Genomic DNA, 13,566 nt, shown 5'->3' with positions numbered 1-13,566 from the left:
TAAGCCGCGAGACAACACCAGGCTGAACCAACAGACGAACGATGTAAAGCACACGTTAATTAACAAACTGTTAATTGAAAACAAGGTTTGTAATGGTGAAATTAGCAGCATAAACAGCTTTTTTTCCCCTCCTGCGTATGAATAATGCACAATCAGTTGTTCCTATTAGCGATTCTTCTCATCTGGAGTTAATTTCATTATGTAAATGAGCCGCAGGCCTCGTCGAACCTCCACTTGATCCCGTCCTAATTGTCCCGATCATCAAAGACGGAGTCACCGCTCGCTGGGAATAAATCCACACTCCTCCTCTTCTTCTTCTGCTCTCCTGGAATCAAATGCAAATACGTGGAGGTGATTAAAATTTGATGTGTCTCGGTATGTTCAGCTGGATGCATATTTATCTGAGAGTCTGGAGGAAGGAGGGAAATTAAAGCAGCGCACATGAAAGAAGATTTCAGATCTCCGTCCTGACAAACTCAGAACTGTAGCAGCTTCCTGTTCATCCACTCATCATCCACTCATCATCCATTCATCATCATCCATTCATCCTCTGTTCATCATTATCCATTCATCATTTATTCATCCTCTGTTCATCATCCCTTCATCATCCCTTTATGATTCATCTGTTCGTCATTCGTGCCTTCATCATCCACTCATCATCCATAACTTCATCAGTCACTCATCCCTTCATCCCTTCATCTGTTTATCACTTATTGATTCGTCTATTGATCAATGAATTCATCATTCATATGTTCATATGTTCATCAGTTTATTATTCATCCATTCATCTGTTACTACTTGTCATTTATCAGTTCATGATTCATTCATTCATTCATTCGTCATCAGTTTGTCATTCATATGTGAATTATTTATCATTCATCATCTGCCTGTAGCCTCATTAAAATGAAGGTGTTTCCAGATGTTTAAAGATCTTTTTAAAAATGTTTCCAGGTGTTTAAAGATGTTTCCAGATGTTACAAGGTGTTTCCAGATGTTTTTACAGGTGCTTTCAAACATCAGTAAAGGAGTTTTCGATGTTTTCCTCAAGTTAAAGCTCCTATTAGATCTTAAACTCTTATTACCTGATAGAACTTTACTCTGTAGAATCTGCAGACGTTCAAATGTTCTTCCAGCTCCATGAAGGAACAGTAACTAGAACCAGAAAATGAAGGTGTTTCTAGATGTTTAAATTTATTTAAAGAAAATTTCAGGTGTTAGAAAGTCTTCACGGATATTTAAACGACTTTAAATGTGTTTTTAAGATGTTTCCAGATGTTTAAAGGTGTTTGAAGATGTTTCTAGGTGTTCGAAGATGTTTTGTTTCCAGGTGTTTGAAGATGTCCCAGATGTTTAAAATTGTTTTTAGATGTTTTTCAGACATTTACAGGTATTTAAAGTTGTTTAAATGTGTTTCCAGATGTTTAAAGATGTCTACAGGTGCTTTCAAACACTCTGGTGTTGTCAGTGGAGGAGTGTTCAATGTTTTCCTCAAGTTAAAGTTCCTTTTAGATCTTAAACTCTTATTACCTGATAGAACTTTAGTCTGTAGAATCTGCAGATGTTCACCTGTTCTACCAGCTCCAATGAAGGAACAGTAACTTCCTGTTTGTAGAACCAGAAACAGGACGTGCTTGGTCAGAGGGTCTGACTTTGAGGTTTTCAGGTGAACAAACTGTCAGAATGTTCTCTGTCTAATTGTTCCTGATGGTGACAGAACGTCCAGCAGGAAGTTGTTGTGGCTTCCAGAGGAAACGTTCTGCTGCCGTGTTCGGTGTTTGTCTCGCTGGTGTCAGATGTCTTTTCCAGCTCAGCGTCAGACTCTCCGGGGGAACGTTGCCCCAATTTCCTAATCTGATTTCGCTGCAGCTCGTCTGTCTGAAAGCCTTCACTTTTTAATTTCACCGTTTGTGCCTGAAATCACCTCCGAAAGAAAACAGAAACACTGAGCCGCCGCCGCCAATCAGGAATTCAAAGGAGCTGTTTTTTTATTCCAAGTCACAAGCTGGAAACCGCCGACAGACACGTTCCCATGTTTATTTACACATTTAATCTTTTATGATCTGTTTGTTTGAAGGCTTCTGTTTGTCTCTGGCTGGAAACCTGGTATCTCCGACGTGGAGTTTCCAGGAAATAATAAACAATAAAAAACCTGTTTTATCCTCGAAAACCTCCGTTGGGTTCCGCAGGAAAAACCAGCAGAGCATCGAACACGAGCTGTTTTGTTCTCAGTCATTGTGACGCTTCGCAGACCAAAACAGGAAGATAAATAAAGTAGATATATAAATATGCATCCTATAGTAAATATCAGATTTTAGGTGATTAGAGGAAGAATCTGATGCAGAAGGGAACAAAAATACGACTTGGTCAAAAATATGTGGACACCAGGATGTTTCCTCCATGACATCTGGAAATGACCCCAAACTTGTCCACATATTTTGGTCATATGCTGAAACTTCTAAAGACTTGTGCTTTTCAAATTAACTATGTGACCAAAAGTATATGGACAGCTGGTCATTAAATCTACATGTAGTAAATAAGAGTTGACCTGAAGACTGTCCACATATTTTTGGTCATATTCTCTTCCCTAAATGCATCTTACTCAGTGACGTTCTTGACACAGTCAAAAGTATATGGACACCAAGATGTTTCACTCATGTCATCTGTATGGAACTGACCCAAATGTGTCCACATACTTTTGGTCATCTACTGACGCTCCCACATAGCATGCCATTTAAATTACCTAAATGACCAAAAGTATGTGGACAGCTAAACATGACATCTACATGCAAATAATGAACTTTCCCTTAAAATTAACTATGTGACCATAAATATGTGGACAACTGATCATTGAATCTATATGCATTCAGTAAGAGTGGTCCTGAAGACTGTCCACATACTTTTTGGAACTTTCAATACAACATGCCATTTAAATTACCTAAATAGCCAAAAGTATGTGGACACCTAAACATTGCTTCTACATGCAAATAATGAGAGCTGACCTCATCCTTGTCCACATAATTTTTGGTCATATACTGCAAACACATACATTTCACTCCATTTTACTCAGATAAAGTTCTGACATGGTCGAAAGTATGTGGACAGCTGATCATTGAATCTGTATGGATTCGTTAAGAGCTGTCCTGAAGACTGTCCACATATTTTTGGTCATATACTGAACCTTCTATACAATGTGCCATTTATATTACCTAAATGGCCAAAAGTATGTGGACACCTCACCCATATTATCTGGACCTGACCCCCAACGTGTCCACATATTTTTGGTCATATGCCGAAGCAGCCATAGACTGGTGTCTTTCAAATTAACTATGTGATCAAAAGTATGTGGACACCTGATCATAACATTCACATGCAGGCTGCATATGGTTGTTATGATCAGGTGTCCACATACTTTTGGTCATATTTCACAAAAACCATCTTACTCCCGTACATCCCCCTGTACTGATGTTTTCTTTATTCCAGCAGCAGATCAACAGATTTTTTTTCCCCATCATGCCCCTGTTTGTTTTGGCTCCTGATGACATCATCAGGTGAACGGCAGCAGCAGATTGTTTTCTCTCTCTCTTTTTTTTTACCTTTTAAGTCGGGCATTAGTATAAAAATGAAAGCCTCTTAGAGCTGAAATGAAAATCCTCTGAGTGTTGAGCGGCGGCCAGCAGGCTGTGTTCAGGTATCATGATGATGATGATGATGATGAAACAGCCTCCTCCTTGGCAGGCTCACTAATTAATTAAAGACAGGAATATTTCCGTGGGACGCCGCCGCCGGCTCTGCTTTCTTTGGCCGTTTTGTGGCGGATGTGAGGACCAGATAAATCCAGATCTGTGAAACGTATCAGGAGCAGGTTTGAGGTGAGCTCATAGGAGCAGCTTAACGCGTGAAATCCGCTGTGAGTGGGAAGCACTCTGCAGGAGGAGGTATAAATAGAGCCGGTGGAAGTGGACGGCGGCACGGCGGCGGCATTAGCGGCGTATTAAGTGCAGGAGAAGCAGATAAGCTCCAACAGATGTGTTTGGGTGTTGACATTGTTTGTATTTGCAATCTGATGGATCAAAATGTTTCACTCCACTAATAGGCTTTTATTTTTGTACATTTTGGATTTGCGGCCCCCCAGCAGGACGTAGATCCACTCAGAGAAGCAGAATAAAGCAGCAGATTCACACATCAGGATTCAGTCACCGAGTATTTCACTGAACAGAGCTGATTGTTTAACAACTACTGATGGTTTATGGATCACATCTGGATTAATTTACATGTCAACAGGACAAAAGTGGAACTAAAGTCCACATCAGAAAGCTGAATCTTTCAAAATAATGTTATTTTAACCTGTGACTATATAGAGAGATGGAGATAGATGTATTTATTTGAATATTAGAAAGAAAAATATGTATATTAAGGATTTTATGCAATTTAATAAAATAGTTTTTCTGTCGTATCAAAGCTGTAAATGATGGTGTTTTACAATCAGTGTAAATTTGTCATTTTATTTCTTGTCATTATTTGATTTTTCATCATTTTTTGTGATTTTACTAAATTATATACGCACGAACAAAACAAGTAAAAAATGATATGTTTTTTTTTCTTTTTGTACATTTGGACTTAAGGCCTTCCTCACACGATGACTTCACATCCACGCTATGAACAGCAGTAAAAGTTCACGTTAAAAACAGCATTTAAAAAAACTTTTAATCATTAAATACACCATCAACAAAACCTTTTAATCATCAACCAGTTTTATTGTTCAATTATTTCATTTCTTAAAAACAAAACAGAAGCATTAAAAAAAAACTATGAAAGAAAATGCAGCTGAAGCAACTTAATGTGTGAAATGTTTGATTGTGTTCTTAATTACTGTAATTAAAGACAGATTTTATTAATTATTAACTTAAAAGCCTGCTACAAATTCATCCATTCTCTATACACCGCTTTATCCTCACTAGGGTCGTGGGGGTGCTGGAGACTGAAGGTGAAGGCAGGGACACCCTGTTCCACTGTGGCAGCCCCTTGCTACAAATCATTTGAAATAATTTAAAGCATCTTTGAGTTTAGAGGAACAGCTATTTCCTTTGTTGGGCATAATTTTATTAGAAGTCGTCCTGAACCAAACTGCTGCATTAAGCCTTTGTTGTTTCTTTGTTAAACTTGATGCAGAGTCATGTCTGAAGTCGTTCACGTCTAAATTAAGCGTCTGGAGGAAACGCTGATGTTCCTCCTCAAACCGTCTGTCGACTCCTGCAGGAACAAAGATAAAAGAACGTGAAGAACCTGACAGCAGCTGTCACGTTTATCTGAAAACTGTCCTCCTGCAGCCAACTGACCAAAACCACAAGCAGCTCCTGTCCAACTACTGCCTAAATGAAGAGCTCTTAGATGGATTATTGGTTGAAATCCACTAAAACACCCAGAAAACCAGAAGTGAAACTCACCAAAAATGTCAACGTAACAGAGAAAATAGGAAAACACTGCACAGAAAGCAGCATAGTGAAAAAGAACAGAACATTTCCCATAAAATCTAATTTACCTGCTTCCAAAACCAAGTAGTTCAAATTAACTATGTTGCAAAAGTATGTGGACAGCTAATAATAACATCTAAATGTAGAGTGTCCATATATTTCTGGTCATGTACTGAACCTTCTGTAGAAATATGCTATTTAAATTAGCGATAAGGCCAAAAGTATGTGGACACATGGATGTTCCACCCATTTATCTGTAGCTAATTAACCTCATATGTGTCCACATATTTTTGGTCATAAACTTCCATTCATGTGAACTATAGGCCAAAGTATGTGGACAGCTAAACACTACATCTACGTCCAAATAATGAGAGTTGACCTCATACATGTCTGCATATTTTTGGTCATACTGTAAACAAATTAATTTTTGCTGGTTTCTCACATCTATTCATTCAGAAAAATAAATAACGTGGCCAAAAGTATGTGGACATCCAGATGTTTCACCCATTTTATCCATTTGGCATCAATCTCAATTTGTCCACATATTTTTTGTCATTATACCAAACATTCTATACAAAATACCATTCTAGGGGAAATATGGCCAAAAAGTAGTGCATGTGGACACCTAAAACATTACATCTACATGCAATTCATGAGAGTTGACTCATACGTGTCCACATACTTTGGTCACATACAGGAAACTTCAATATGAAATGCCATTTCTTAAGGGAATATACAGCCAAAAGTATGTGGACACCAGGATGCTTTACCCACGTATCTCTACTGAATTGACCTCATATGTGTCCAAATATATTTGGTCATATGCCGAAACTTTCATAAAACCCTCCTATGGAATTAAACTATATGACCAAAAGCATGTGGACAGCCAACATTTCATCTATATGCAGATAATCAGAGTTGACTTCATACATGGTCCACATACTTTTTGGTCATACTGTGACCTTCAATAGAATCTTCTATTCAAAAAAACTATATGGCCAAAAGTATGTGGACACTTCATCTTCAACTCCACTTTAACTATTTTAACTCCTCTAATGACATTTAAACTGATTTTATTCTGACTGTTTGCTTCCATCTCGTGCTCTGTTGATCATTAAAATCATCAGTTTTGAAAGGTTTTCCTCCATGTGAGCGTTTTAATTCCACTGCAGTAATAAGTGACGCTGGCGGGACAGATGAGCTTTGATTCCTGTTTGTTCTTCAGAGTGACTCATCGATTCGTCCTGCTGCCTGGAAAAACAGTTTATAGCCACAGAGAAAACGCCCAGAAAACCCCCACATGTGACTGCACAGTGGAATAAAACTTATCAGCCTGATCTGACAGAAGGCGGAGGTTCAGAGGTCACTGAGCGTCGGCCGTGAACTTATTTACAGCATCTTTATGAACACCAGCACACAGAAAAGTGAATTAATCTGTAGATTCCTCTGGTCAAGGTCACACTTCTGTCTGCCTTTCAAAACAGAAAGTAAAGATTCAGTTTAAAGGAATTCAAAACCTGGATGGACTCAAACTTCTTCAATTTTAATATAAAAACTGTTTAGTGGAGCGTCTTTCTGCATGATGCTGATGGAACTACTGGGGCCTCCACATGACACCAAAAACAGAATTAAATTTTTAAAAATTAAGTAAAATTTATTTTTAAAAATTTATTTAATTAAATATAATTTAACAAACTTAAAAATGAAGTCAAATACAGATCATTACCTCTGGCATTAAAAAGTCAGAATTAAAACAAATAATAACAACATGTAGAACACTAACAACAAAATAATAAAACTAAGTTATTTAAAATAATAATAAAACATACAGGACATTAGTAATAAAAATAAAATTAATTAAAGACATACAATAAATAATAAATATAATAGATAAAATGTAATCTTAAAATGGCAACAACATACAGAACAATGACATAGAATAAATAAAATAAAAATAAATAAAATAATAGTAATAACAACATATAGAACAATATGTATAAATACATAATAGATTTTATTTAAAAAAAGAAATAATAACATGCAAACAAAAAACATACAAAACAATCATTAAATTAAATTTAACAAAATGTAAGATGAAATAAAATACAAACAATACCCTAAGACTCAAACAAATAATAATAATAATAATAATAATGATAATAATATTGAACAATGACAATAAGATAAATAAAATCTGAAATAAAATAATAAAACATACAGAATAAAACACATAAATTTAGTTAAATTGAAATCTAATATAAAAGATTAAACTATCATTTTAAAATAATAACATACAGAAAAATATGCATAGAATAAATAAAAATGAAATGACTGTAAGAATTGCATACAAAATAATACATATAAAGTAAAAAAATTAAATAAAACAATATAACATACAGAACAATACACTTATTTAAATAGACTTAATAAAAATAAATTTAGCATAGATAAAATCAAATTTTTAAACAACAATGACAATAACTCACAGAACAATACACAGAGAATAAATTACATAAAATAATAATAGTAAAACATGTAGAAGAATGCATATAAAATATATTTTAAAATAAAATAATAATAACAGGCAGAAAAAGATGCATCAACTGAATAAAATTAAATGATAAAATAAAAAAAATGACAACATACATAAATAAGTAAAATGAAATTTAAAAATAAAATAACAATGACACACCGAACAATAGTCATAAAATGTAATAGAAATAAATAAACAACTTTTCCTCCAAGGAGAATTCCTGGATTTATTTAGTTTTCATGTTTATTTTTGTAGAGTCACAACTTCAGTTCAAAATTAGTCCAATTAACCTCCTTAAGTGATTAAAAATGAAGGACTTCTTGTCAGTTTTTTTTGCTTCATTTAAGATTTTTTGTCTGTTTAAGGTTTTAAGCATCATTATTAAGCAGAATATTTAATTTTTCTACATTTTATGGTCTTTTATTCAGATGCAGCAGGTTGTTGTCTTGTTGCCGCGGAGACTCCCAGCTGCTGTCGCCGTGGGAACACGTGGAAGGTGGAGCTCCTGAGCAAAGTCTAATTAGGCGGAGCAGCGAGCACAGAGAGACGGATGGAAATGAGTTCATTCCTTAATCACATTCATTTAAAACATTCATCTTTCATCCAGCTGACTGGAGGCTGATCTTTATTTATGGAACACAGTCACAAATTAAACAGACAAATCATAAATTATTGCATGTTAATTGGCCTCACAGGTGTTTTTGTTTATCCTCAGAACCATGTATTTAAATTTACCACAATGGCCAAAAGTATGTGGACAGCTGATCCTGACTTTTAAATGCTGTGAATGAGAAGTTAGTCCCAATGGGGTCCACATATTTTTGGTCATTTGTTTATACGCACCAGTTAATCTCATGCAGATAAATAAATAAACAGCCAAAGTATACAACAACCAGGGTGTTGCGTCCATATATTTTGGATCGTATAACTTATATATATTGCCATTTAAATTAACTATATGACCCTGTAATGACCAGCAGTATGTGGACAGCTGGTCATTACATTGACATGAAAATTAATGAGAGCTGGGCCAAAGGTTGTCCTTCATATTTTTGGTCATATGCCATTTTAATATTAACTTTTCCCATTTCTTGTCTTACACAGACAAAATACATCACATGATTAAAGATACATTAGCATCTTGCTATACAAAATACCACTCTAAAAATCTGCGTTCTCAGATCTGAACTATTTGCTATTTTTCCTGTTTTGTTGAATACAGATATAAGACATGCAATCCCTCAAAAAATGTGAATATAACATGCTAACCTCAGGTGTCCACATATTTTGGTCAATACATAACCTTCAATAGAATCTTCCATTCAAAATGAACTATATGGCCAAAAGTATGTGGACAGCTGGTCATAAAATTCTACATGGATTTGATGAGAGTTGGACCAGTTTCTGTCCACATATTTTGGTCATACTATTATTTACTTTACAGGTTACATTGGCTCTTTGTTGATTGATTTCCTGATCATTTAGATCAATACACATCATGGCATGTCATTAGCTGTCATTACTGCTTAGAAATTTTTTTAAAATACCGTTTGAAAGCAGTAAAAGAAAGTTCAAATGAAGTTAAAAGAACAGTTTTAACCTCACAGCAGGGCTGATGAAGGAGCCTCGCCGTCGTCACAGAACTGTCCTGCATTGACCACAGAACCACAGAGTCTGTTAGCGCTGCAGCTCCTTTCCTCAGCTCACTTCTATTAATAAAGCCTCCTGTCAGTCACCGCTGCCCTGGGAAACAGGATGTACTCAGTTACTGCAGTACGGTTTACAGGTACTCTACTCGAGTACTAATGTTTCATTTAACTTTAGAGGAAACAGACTTATTTTGCAGCCAACTTATCACACACAGAAGGCAAAGACAACAAAACAAAATACAAACAAAAACTACATTAATGAAAGGAAATGGAAGCAAAAAAGAGCAGAAAAGTTGATATAAGTGCAAATTTTGCAGAATAATTCAAACTGGTTGAATGAAATCGTCAGAAAACATGTATATAATAATACAAATATTTGACTTTAAAACAAGTGTACAATAAAAGAGGAAAAATTATTTTCAGTAAATTAATTGAAGTGAAAAAGAACATCCATTATACAATCTGAGCTTAAAATCATTAGATTTCATCAAACTCACTTTATTCTGCTGTGCCAGTTAAAAACTGGACAATATAAGTGTTTGCTTTGCTTAGATTCTGTAAAAACACAAAATCCTTCATTTTTCAGCACAACTGATTGCCATGACTGACCCAGCTTTGGTCAACAGTGACAAATTCAGAGTTTCAGATGAACTGCAGCAGAAATAGTTACATATCTGTAAATATGAGCACAAAGATATACAAACTGACAAAAACAAAGCAGAAAACAACAAAAAATGACACAAAAACAACAAATTGAAGATGACACCAAAGCAACTTAGAACAAGGAATAACTAAATGCAAAATGACCACAAAGTAACAAACTCTCAAAATGAGACACCAAATCGTCAAAAATAAGACATAAAATGACAAAACCAGACAGAAAACAACACAAATGAGACACAAAATGACCACACGGTTGAAACAACTGCCCCAAGACACAAAACCACCAAAACAAGGCACAAGACAACTAAAATAAGACATAAATGAATGACTTCTGCACTAACAGAAGACGTGTCGGAGTTCTCTCTTCTTCTTGTTGTTCTGGTCCACAGAGCTGCAGGACTTTAGGTTGCAGTGAAAATAAATCGTCAGTGGGTCTAAATGAGTTAAATCTCTGAGTGGATTGTGATGAAGAAGAACATCATTAGCAGCAGGAATTCATCAGAGCTGGTCTGAAGTTCACATGTCATGAGAGGAACATAAAAGCAGAGAAGAAACTTTCACTACGTGATCCTCAGAACCACCCTGGTGGCTCCTACAGCAGTGTTGGAGATGAACATTGGTCCTGAGACGGCCTCGCCTCAGGCTGAGACCATTAGCTCGTCCAGGATCAGACTGAAGCTTCTCCTGCGGCCTCCACGTTTCCACATCAGCAGGTTCAGTGAAGCAGCAGCTGCCCTCCAGAAAGCCCTGAACTCCGACAACAACTCAACTTCAAAGACCCCCGGGTAAAAATGTTTGTTGAGCACAAACTTAAACACTGAGTTATCACGTTTATACAAAGATCAGCTGCAGATACGATGTAAACAGATGAATTATCGCGTTATACCAACTTTATCACATCTATACCAATTATTGTCATGTTATACCACCATTATAGTGGTTATACCAACTATCAGCTACAGATACGACGTAAACGGAAGAGTATCGTGTTTACACCAACTAATATTGGTTTACACCAAATATTATCATGTTTATACCAACTATTACCACGTTTATGCCAACTATTATCGCATTTTATGCCAACTATTATCACATTTATACCAACTATTATCACGTTATGCCAAGTATTATGTGCTTATACCAACTATTATTGCGCTTATACCAACTATTATCGTGCTTATACCAACGATTTTCACACTTAAAACAACTATTACCACCTTTATACCAACTATCAGCTGCAGATATGACGTAAACAGAGTGAATTATAGCATTCATGCCAACTATTATGGCGTTTAGACCAACTATCGCTGCAGATATGACATATAAATATGAAGCAGCAGCATAAAAAGGTAAGGAACCACGACAGCAATCAACAAAGACCACACTTAAAGAAACCACAAGTGAAGCTTCAAAGGGTCTCCATCAAGTTCACACTCTGAACTTCAAACTAGCAAGTTAACATCCACAGAAGTGAAAGATAACATGGAAATATGTAAAAGGTTCAATTATAAATACAGCAGAACCAAATCAAATCAACAGTCCTCCATGATTTCTATAGACTTTGCTGGATTCAATTTACCCTCTACTTTTACAGGCCTTCCAGGACCTGCTGCTGAGGAACACCATGATGCTGCCACCACCATGCTTCATGTAATGATGATGCCACCACCATGTCATGTAATGATGATGCCACCACCATGCTTCACAGTGTTTCTGATGATGTTCAATGTTTGGAGTCCCGGAAACATAACATCTAGTCCGATAGACTAAAAGCAAAGTTTTTGATCTCATCAGAACAAGACACCCTTTGGAGAAGGATTTAAGGTGTCCTCATATTTAAGTGTCCTTCATTTCATGCATCCTTATATTTAAAGCATCCTTAGTTAGATTTAAACATCCTCATATTTAAGGTGTCCTCAGACTTAAGACATCCTTGGATTAGGCCTCTTCATATTAAAGGCATTCTCATATTTAAGGCATCCCCAGACAAATTAAGGCATCCTCATATTCAAGGCATCCTCAGAGTAAGGTCATCCTTAGATTTAAGGCATCCCCAGATATATTTTAAGGCCTCCTCAGATATGTTTAAGGCCTCTTCATATTTAAGGAGTCATCATTTTTAGGCATCCTTAGACAGATTTAAGGCATTCAAAGTATCCTTGGATAGATTTAAGGCATCCTCAGATTGAGGTGTCCTCATATTAAGGTCTCCTCTTATTTAAAGCGTCCTCAGATTTAAGGCGTCCTCAGATTAAGGCCTCCTCAGATTTAAGGTGCCTCAGATTTAAGGTATTCTCAGATTTAAGGTATTCTCAGATTAATGGCGTCCCAGACAGATTTAAGGCGTCCTCAGGCGTTCCCAGTTAAAGTGTCTTGTCCCTGCAGCCTCCTGCAATCTCCACACAGCCTCCTCGTTTGTCGTCGCTCTCGCTCTTTGTGGCAGATCAACAAATGTGTTTTCAGCGGGAACAGATACAGATTTGATCCGGCGGACCCCCAGGAGGCGTTCTGGGCGAAAGGAGCGTTGGGCACGGATGGTTATGAATGTGCGTTTGATTTCATAAGCGATGGAGGATCCGTCCACACTGAGCTGCTTGTTGAGTGTCGTCCAGATGTGCTGCCCTTCATCAATGCCGCCCTGTTCCCTTGTTCCCCGACACACTGAGGCCCTGATCTCCACAGAATCCCCGAGGACAGGAAGGCTGCAGGGCGGTGGGACGGATGACAAGAATCTAGTCCGGATTTTGTCCTGGTTGCCCAGATTCTCCTCCTGCTGCAAGTTTATTCCTGTCAGGTTAGGTGTCGCTGAGAGCTGATGGTTGGAATCACACCTGGTCAGGATCTCCAGAAGGAACACCTGATGTTCTCAAAGAAATTGGTGTCGACTCTTTGGCTTTAAAATAATGCAAATTATTAACAATTTAATAATTTTGGGATTTAGTCGGACCAATATCAGATCATTCGTTGTCGTTTTGAGTCTCTTTGTGTTACTTTGTGTTTTTGTTGCTTTGTGTCTGTTTTGTTGCTTGGTGTCTGTTTTTGGTTGTCGTGTCTCTGTGGTTGTTTTGTGTCTTTCTGTGGTGGTTTTGCCTTCAGCTGTGATTTTATATCTGTTTGTGGACATTTTGTGTCTATTTTGCTTGTTTGTGTCTATTTGTGATTGCTGTGCATCTATTGTGGTCATTTCGTGGTCTTTGTGGTTCTTTTATCTTTGATTGTGATCACTTTTGTGTCTTTTTATTCATTTTGT

Source organism: Acanthochromis polyacanthus, chromosome 14, assembly GCF_021347895.1.
Source record: "Acanthochromis polyacanthus isolate Apoly-LR-REF ecotype Palm Island chromosome 14, KAUST_Apoly_ChrSc, whole genome shotgun sequence".
Lineage (NCBI taxonomy): Eukaryota > Metazoa > Chordata > Actinopteri > Pomacentridae > Acanthochromis > Acanthochromis polyacanthus.
The sequence above is the reverse complement of the archived record's forward strand: the minus strand, read 5'-3'. Positions refer to the sequence as shown.